Source organism: Pelophylax lessonae, assembly GCF_965119305.1.
Source record: "Pelophylax lessonae genome assembly, chromosome: 6".
Taxonomy (NCBI): Eukaryota; Metazoa; Chordata; class Amphibia; order Anura; family Ranidae; genus Pelophylax; species Pelophylax lessonae.
The window spans coordinates 34,729,093-34,738,895 of NC_138773.1; positions in this window are offsets into that span (position 1 = coordinate 34,729,093).

Below are 9,803 nucleotides of genomic sequence, written 5' to 3' on the forward strand. Positions count from 1 at the left end.
CCTGAGTGTTATGGACATTACATTTTTCCTGTAAATTGGTTGTAAACCTCAGAAATATGAACAAAGCATATCCCTCTATATTGTGTGCTTGTCTCATTCCAGAGCATTAAGTGTCATTTCTGTCTGCTGTCTTCTTCCTCTATCAACATAGTGTGTGCTTGTCTCATTCCAGAGCACTAAAGCCCCGTACACACGTACCGATTGTCGGCCGTAAATATTCGGCCGACGACCGATCGGCCGATTGTAGGCTTGTTAGTATGATGCATTTTCGGCCGAACAGAATCAGTTGTGCAGGCATTAAAATTTTTGTTGGCCAACACCAGAACGGCCGATTGTTCGCCAGTCAGTACAGATTTCGGCCGACAGGCAGCCGATTAGCAAGACTGGGCATGCTCAGAAAAGAAAAAAGACAGGGAAAGTTAACCATCACATGACATCACTTCTGCAGTCGGCTGTTGTTGGCCGACAAAATTCGTGTGCAGTCTTTGCAGTTTTCAACAGACACGACAGCCCTGGACAAAAGACGGCCGACGATCGGTATGTGTGTACAGGGCTTAAGTGTCATTTCTGTCTGCTGCCTCCTTCCTCTATCAGCATAGTGTGTGCTTGTCTCATTCCAGAGCACTAAGTGTCATTTCTGTCTGCTGCCTCCTTCCTCTATCAGCATAGTGTGTGCTTGTCTCATTCCAGAGCCCTAAGTGTCATTTCTGTCTGCTGTCTCCTTCCTCTGCTATCAGCATAGTGTGTGCTTGTCTCATTCCAGAGCACTAAGTGTCATTTCTGTCTGCTGCTTCCTTCCTCTATCAGCATAGTGTGTGCTTGTCTCATTCCAGAGCCCTAAGTGTCATTTCTGTCTGCTGTCTCCTTCCTCTGCTATCAGCATAGTGTGTGCTTGTCTCATTCCAGAGCACTAAGTGTCATTTCTGTCTGTTGCTTCCTTCCTCTATCAGCATAGTGTGTGCTTGTCTCATTCCAGGGCACTAAGTGTCATTTCTGTCTGCTGCCTCCTTCCTCTATCAGCATAGTGTGTGCTTGTCTCATTCCAGAGCCCTAAGTGTCATTTCTGTCTGCTGCCTCCTTCCTCTGCTATCAGCATAGTGTGTGCTTGTCTCATTCCAGAGCACTAAGTGTCATTTCTGTCTGCTGCCTCCTTCAGAAAGTGTCAGAAAAAGGTTTAGTCTTTAAGAGATTAAACTGCCCTCATTCAGTCCCGGTTCACACATCTGCGATGTGAGACAACGCACGCATGTGATTCGCCAGCACACTGCTCTGAAAATCACATGCGAACTCTGTGCGATGCAAATTCAGCCATACAGATTGTACGGCTGAATTTGCATCACATTCAGACACGAAACACAGGACCCTTTTTTGGGTCCGCACCAGAATCTGATCACATGAGTGTTCACACCTATGCAATCCAATTCATGTCCGAACTGTCAGTTCGCACTGAGATATGCAAACTGATTTGGGGGTTGTCGTTAACTTTGTACTGACACCCCCAGCTTTTCGCATATATCAGTGAGGACTGCCTTCGAGTTGAATGCGATGCGGGAGCCCGCAGTGGATTTGCAGGGTTCCTGCATCGCATATGTGTGAACTGGCACTTACAGACTGAAGTTCATTCCTTTGATCTAAAAAGAAGGAAAACATACATTGTGAAACATTGTGAAACATTGTATTTATAGTCATCTAACAGCCTTAACAATGTTCATAAAAAAAAAGCCCCAGAAAATGTTTTTTTCTTGACAGCTGTGAGTGAGCGGAGAACGGCTCTGTAAGAACTGAGGAAAGATTGTGAGGGGGGGTGAATCGAGATCGTGATTTTTTTTTTTTACCGATTAATCATGCAGCTCTAGATGGGGGGGGGGGGGGTTTACTTTGTAAATGGTTTTATTTAACAATATAATAAGCATGTAGATGAGGGGGAGAAAAGAACAGATAAGGCACAAAATAAGCAGATTCCATTTCTTCATACACATACATGTAAAATAAGAGAAGAGGACTCGGGAAAGCTGTATTTTGCTGTACATATTTATTGGAGATCTTTGTTCCTTATGCGAAGTTTTAATCTCCGCATCTGTACAAAATTGCTTTATAAAAACAAGACTCCAGATGAGTTTCTTTATCCCAATATGGAAATTCAAAAACATCCATTCATGTAAAAGGTTTATCTTACACAGCTGGTAGAGCATAAGGGAGTAAGTCACAGTACAGCACCTGTGTGAGAAGTCTTAGAAGGAAGCTGTCATTCTAACTGCAGGCTGCACACTAGTCCAAGGCAATGAAGCACCATTTCTTTTTTTCCCCCACTTTTAGTCCTTTCGGCTTCCCTCCCCCAGTATAACCCACATGGCTATGTATTTACCCTTTGAGCCCGACTCTGGAGGTTTTCACTGTGTGGTTCTACCTATGCTCACTTCAGCCTCATTCATTCCAATGTCTGGTCTGTACTCATGGCACAAAGTATGTGTGATCCTGCGGCATGCAATGCACAGGCAGGACTTTTAGAAATCTTATCTTCCTCAAAGGTTCATAGGTTTAAAAGAAGTTTTCACAGAACAGGAGGTCAAATTACAGGCATCCCCTGCAATGGTGCTGAGCCCTCTGTATTAGGAGGTACTTACCCTTACATACTGTTAGAGGTCTCATGTGTGGGGGGGGGGGGGAGGTGATGTAATGTTTCCCATCACAGCACTGGGGCTGAGCTCATATGGTTACATTAAATTGCCCGCTCATCACCATGTATCCTTAGCCTGATGGAAGAGCATGCATGCCCGTAGACGGTACGGGTCATGCTCGGCAATACATCATTCTGAATCCGGTGAGGTCATCCCACTGACGCTGCGGGCCACGCTTGTGGTCCAGCCCGATTGTGGAAGTTCCCTGGCCAGTTTCCTCATCCACCATACATGCATGACTGGTAAGCTATCTGGCCTTGTGTCCCAGACTGTTGTTACACAACGAGCCTAGAACCTACCTACATTATGTGAGTGGCCATGTGGCAACCTTGTGCTTAATAAAAGCTACTAAAGTCTGCTCTTCGAGACGCTTTTCCCCTTTCTGGTTTGTTTCCCATATATAGAGCCTGCTTCTGCTCCCTGGAAGAGCTTGCCCTGGTGCATCAAAAGGAACTTTGGGCTTTCACTTATAACTACATTGGACTTTTATTTTTATGATTTTTCACATATGGACTTTTTAGGTTTGGGTACAGGCAGTTTTTGAATCTGTAAGGACCTACGTTTTTCTCTGTATTAAAAATTAAATTCCCATGATACAATGGTAATCCGTGCAACCAAAGAGTGAACGTGGGCCAATTAGTGGCCAAGTGAATGGGTGGGACAGGTCAAAAGTATTTCTGGACCCTTCAGTCAAGGTATGAGGTCATGGCGGGCAGGACAGAAGAGGAGGCTTCTGACCCGTCAGTCAAGGTATGAGGTTACGGTGGACAGAACAGACCAGAGGCCTCTTTACCCATCAAGGTCATGGTACGCAATCAGACCAGGAGCCTCCTTACCCATCAAGGTATGAGGTCATGGTGGGTGGGACAGACCAGAAGCCTACTGTCCCATCAGTCAAGGTATGAGGTTACGGTGGGCAGGACAGACCAGAAACCTCCTTACCCAGCAATGTATGAGGTCATGGTTGGTGGGACAGACCAGCAGACTCCTGACCCGTCAGTCAAGGCATGAGGTTATAGTGGGCAGGATAGACCAGAAGCTTCCTGCCTCATCATTAAAAAAGTTATAAAGTCATAGTGGGAGGGACAGACCAGGAGGCCCATGACCCGTTAGTCAAGGTATGATGTCATGGTGGGCGGGACAGACCAGGAGCCTCCTGACCGTCAAGGTATGAGGTCATGTTGGGCGGGAAAGACCAGGAGCCTCCTGACCCGTCAGTCAAGGTATGAGGTCATGTTGGGCGGGACAGACCAGGAGCCTCCTGACCGTCAAGGTATGAGGTCATGTTGGGCGGGAAAGACCAGGAGCCTCCTGACCCGTCAGTCAAGGTATGAGGTCATGGTGGGCGGGACAGACCAGGAGCATCCTGACCCGTCAGTCAAGGTATGAGGTCATGGTGGGCGGTACAGGCCAGGAGCGTCCTTACCCATCAGTCAAGGTATGAGGTCATGTTGGGCAGGACAGGCCAGGAGCCTCCTTACCCGTCAGTCAAGGTATGAGGTAAAGTTGGGCAGGACAAGCCAGGAGCCTCCTTACCCGTCAAGGATGGAGGTCATGTTGGGCGGGACAAGCCAGGAGCCTCCTGACCCGTCAAGGTATAAAGTCATAGTGGGCAGGATAGCCCAGGAATCTCCTGACCTGTAAATCAAATTAGGCAGTGAGAATCAGCAAGACAAGAGTCTGAGACACCTGGGTCGTCCTACTACAACAGGTGGCAATGAAAGGATGCTGCTGCTGTTAGAAATTAACTACAATGGGGAAGTTACATGGGAAGGAAAGGGTACAGTGCTTACCGGTCTTGCATGCAGCACATTAGCCCTGGAAATGCTGCATTCACATTCATCCATGGTCTGCAAAAAGAAGACCATGTTTGTTAAAAGGTAGGAGCTGACATTTATAAAAAATGGGTAGAAATTTCTCCCCGGAGTTTAGCTCTGTGCTGTCATAGATCCTGACCTGATGGGGATTGTTTCCTCCCCAACAAAACTAATGCAAAAATGTCATCACTTCAACTGAACTAATACGTCAGAACAGCCGCTTCCTTCTAAGCTTTCTCATTTGAATAATAGGCTCAATTCACAAAGCTTTAACCCTTTCAAGACTAATCAATGCCTAGAATCGCAGGCTGAATTATTATTACTACAGGTACTTCTATACCGCTGATATTTACGCAGCGCTTCACAGATATTGTACATTCACATCAGTCCCTGCCCTCAAGGAGCTTACAATCTAAGGTCCCTAAAGAAGTTTCAGTGTGAATAAAAGCTTCTGCTGATTTTAGAACAATAATAATCTGCACTTCAAAAACAATATGCAGAACTATGTCAGAAAAGCATTTCTTTAAGTCCTGTAGTTTTGGCTGTGGGCAAAACAGATGTATGAAGCCCCATTTGTGGATGTTCCTAAGGAGAGAGGTCCAGCAGAGCCCAGTAGCTATGGACCCCTCTGCTATGCCCCCCGCTGTCATTCCTCTTCCTCACCCCATTGCCAATCTCTCTCCTCCTGTCTCTCTCTCTGCAGGAGTAGTGACAGCGCTCGTCTGGGTTGCACCTCTGCTGAGACAAGTGCAGTCACTGAGGCATGATTCAGTATTTATTTCCTCGTGAACAGCATGGTCAGACAGCGGTGGGGGGGCGGCAGGGGGCTGTTGACTGAGCTAGCTCAGGATAAGTACCACCTGGAAAGATGGGTGGGGGGGGGGGGGGGAAATGCACTTTGTCCTTTGGAAGACAGAGGTAACTTTGAAAAACTTTGGTTAAACAACTTCATTATGAGGGTTCATGTGAGTCAGATAACTTGTTAAGCCTCAACCTGCATGTGATCACTATGGTATATATGACAAAGTGATCACATGGTTGGAAACTATTCTGATTGGCTCCTGAGAGTTCGTGGGTAACAGAGTTGCTGGGATTGAGAGCCAGAAGCCATGCCACATGTTGGTTCATAAAGTGGTTGTAAACCTCAGACATGAAATAGGATAAAACACATCTCTCTCCCATATCTACAGTGGGGATCGAAAGTTTGGGCACCCCAGGTAAAAATTTGTATTAATGTGCATAAAGAAGCCAAGGAAAGATGGAAAAATCTCCAAAAGGCATCAAATTACAGATTAGACATTCTTATAATATGTCAACAAAAGTTAGATTTTATTTCCATAATTTACACTTTCAAAATGACAGAAAACCAAAAAATGGCGTCTGCAAAGGTTTGGACACCCTGCAGAATTTATAGCATGCACTGCCCCCTTTGCAAGGCTGAGACCTGCCAGTGTCATGATTGTTCTCAATCATCGTCTGGGAAGACCAGGTAATGTCAATCTCAAAAGGTTTTAAATGCCCAGACTCATCTGACCTTGCCCCAACAATCAGCACCATGGGATCTTCTAAGCAGTTGTCTAGAACAGTAGTCCTCAGGGCCCACTAACAGGCCAGGTTTGCAAGATAACTGAAATAAATCCCAGGTGATATAATTTGCTGCTCAATGATTGCAGTACTCTAGTCTGCATCTGCCCAAGGTAATACTTAAAATCTGGCCTGTTAGTGGGCCCTGAGGACCGGAGTTGAGGATCACTGGTCTAGAAAACTGAAACTGAAAATAGTTGAGGCTCACAAAGCTGGAGAAGGCTATAAGAAGATAGCAAAGCGTTTTCAGATGTCAATATCCTCTGTTCGGAACGTAATTAAGAAATGGCAGTCATCAGGAACAGTGGAAGTTAAAGCAAGATCTGGAAGACCAAGAAAAATATCAGACAGAACAGCTCGCAGGATTGTGAGAAAAACAATTCAAAACCCACGTTTGACTGCACGATCCCTCCAGAAAGATCTGGCAGACACTGGAGTTGTGGTACACTATTCCACTATACAGAGATACTTGTACAAATATGGTCTTCATGGAGGAGTCACCAGAAGAAAACCTCTTCTACGTCCTCAGCACAAAAATCAGCGTTTGAACTTTGCAAAATGCATCAGGCTTGTCTATATGTTTATTTGCAAACAAGTTCTGTGGACTGATGAGGTTAAAATTGAACTTTTTGGCCGGAATGAGCAAAGGTATGTTTGGAGAAGAAGGGGCACAGAATTTAATGAAAAAAAGAACCTCTGTCCAACTGTTAAGCATGGGGGGTAAATCAATCATGCTTTGGGGTTGTATTGCAGCCAGTGGCACAGGAAACCTCTCACGAGTAGAAGGAAAAATAGATTCAATAAAATTTCAGCAAATTTTGGATGGTAACTTGATGCCATCTATGAAAAAGCTGAAGTTAAAGAGAGGATGGCTTCTACAAATGGATAATGATCCTAAACACACCTCGAAATCCACGGGGGATTACATCAAGAGGCGTAAACTGAAGGTTTTGCCATGGCCTTCACAATCTCCTGACCTCAACATAATTGAAAATCTATGGATAGACCTTAAAAGAGCAGTGCGTGACAGACAGCCCAGAAATCTCAAAGAACCGGAAGACTTTTGTAAGGAAGAATGGGCAAAGATACCTCAAACAAGAATTGAAAGATTCTTGGCTGGCTACAAAAAGCGTTTACAAGCTGTGATACTTGCCAAAGGGGGCAGTACAAGATATTAACTCTGCAGGGTGCCCAAACTTTTGCAGACAAGATTTTTTTGTTTTCTGTTATTTTGAAAGTGTAAATGATGGAAATAAAATCGAACTTTTGTTGACATATTATAAGAATGCCTAATCTGTAATTTGATGCCTTTTGGAGATTTTTCCATCTTTCCTTGGCTTCTTTATGCACATTAATACAAATTTTTACCTGGGGTGCCCAAACTTTCGATCCCCACTATATATATATATATATATATACACATATATATATATATATATATATACACATATATATATATATATATATACACATATATATATATATATATATATACACATATATATATATATATATACACACACACACACACACACACACACATACATATATACATACATACACAGTGGGTACGGAAAGTATTCAGACCCCCTTAAAAAATTTTCACTCTTTGTTATATTGCAGGCATTTGCTAAAATCTTTTAAGTTCATTCTTCTTCCTCATGAATGTACACATAGCACCCCATACTGACAGAAAAACACAGAATTGTTGACATTGTTGCAGATTTATTAAAAAAGAAAAACTGAAATATCACATGGTCCTAAGTATTCAGACCCTTTGCTGTGACACTCATATATTTAACTCAGGTGCTTTCCATTTCTTCTGATCATCCTTGAGATGGTTCTACACCTTCATTTGAGTCCAGCTGTGTTTGATTATACTGATTGGACTTGATTAGGAAAGCCACACACCTGTCTATATAAGACCTTCCAGATCACAATGCATGTCAGAGCAAATGAGAATCATGAGGTCAAAGGAACTGCCTGAAGAGCTCAGAGACAGAATTGTGGCAAGGCACAGATCTGGCCAAGGTTACAAAAAGATTTCTGCTGCACTTAAGGTTCCTAAGAGCACAGTGGCCTCCATAATCCTCAAATGGAAGATGTTTGGGACGACCAGAACCCTTCCTAGAGCTGGCCGTCCGGCCAAACTGAGCTATCGGGGGAGAAGAGCCTTGGTGAGAGAGGTAAAGAAGAACCCAAAGATCACTGTGGCTGAGCTCCAGAGATGCAGTCAGGAGATGGGAGAAAGTTGTAGAAAGTCAACCATCACTGCAGCCCTCCACCAGTCGGGGCTTTATGGCAGAGTGGCCCGACGGAAGCCTCTCCTCAGTGTAAGACACATGAAAGCCCGCATGGAGTTTGCTAAAAAACACCTGAAGGACTCCAAGATGGTGAGAAATAAGATTCTCTGGTCTGATGAGACCAAAATAGAACTTTTTGGCCTTAATTCTAAGCGGTATGTGTGGAGAAAACCAGGCACTGCTCATCACCTGTCCAATACAGTCCCAACAGTGAAGCATGGTGGTGGCAGCATCATGCTGTGGGGGTGTTTTTCAGCTGCAGGGACAGGACGACTGGTTGCAATCGAGGGAAAGATGAATGCGGCCAAGTACAGGGATATCCTGGACAAAAACCTTCTCCAGAGTGCTCTGGACCTCAGACTGGGCCGAAGGTTTACCTTCTAACAAGACAATGACCCTAAGCACACAGCTAAAATAACGAAGGAGTGGCTTCACAACAACTCCGTGACTGTTCTTGAATGGCCCAGCCAGAGCCCTGACTTAAACCCAATTGAGCATCTCTGGAGAGACCTAAAAATGGCTGTCCACCAACGTTTACCATCCAACCTGACAGAACTGGAGAGGATCTGCAAGGAGGAATGGCAGAGGATCCCCAAATCCAGGTGTGAAAGACTTGTTGCATCTTTCCCAAAAAGACTCCTGGCTGTATTAGATCAAAAGGGGGCTTCTACTAAATACTGAGCAAAGGGTCTGAATACTTAGGACCATGTGATATTTCCGTTTTTCTTTTTTAATAAATCTGCAACAATGTCAACAATTCTGTGTTTTTCTGTCAGTATGGGGTGCTATGTGTACATTCATGAGGAAGAAGAATGAACTTAAATGATTTTAGTAAATGGCTGCAATATAAAAAAGAGTGAAAAATTTAAGGGGGTCTGAATACTTTCCGTACCCACTGTATATAGTCTCAATGCAGAGCACTAAGTGTAATTTCTGTCTGCTGCCTCCTTCCTCTGCTATCAACATGAGTCACTTCTGACGAGTTTTCCGGACACCAAGAGAAAAATGGTGACGGGAGGGACCTGTGATTGACAGCCTCAGCTCTGTTGCTATGTGAAGGGGGGTGTGTCCCTTTCCTCCAATCAGTTCTCACTGAGCTCTGAAGTATGTAACTTCAGCTCTCCGCCCCTTTTTTTTCCCCCGACAGTTCCGACAAGCTTTTCTAAAGACTTTTTCCTTTAGACTTACCAAAACCAGATAATATGAGGTCAAACCTAAACACTTTCAATTTGTATGCAATCTGGCAGGCCCATGCACTACATAGAAAAGGTAAATCTGCAGGAAATCCAACCACAAAAGTTGGATAGTGTGTATCCAGCTTTAGAAAGTCTGGATTTTGAACAGTTGTAGAGAAGAAAATACTGCAGATAAACAGGTGAAACTTGTTTCATCTCTGTGCATCACCTGAGGCCAGTCACTTC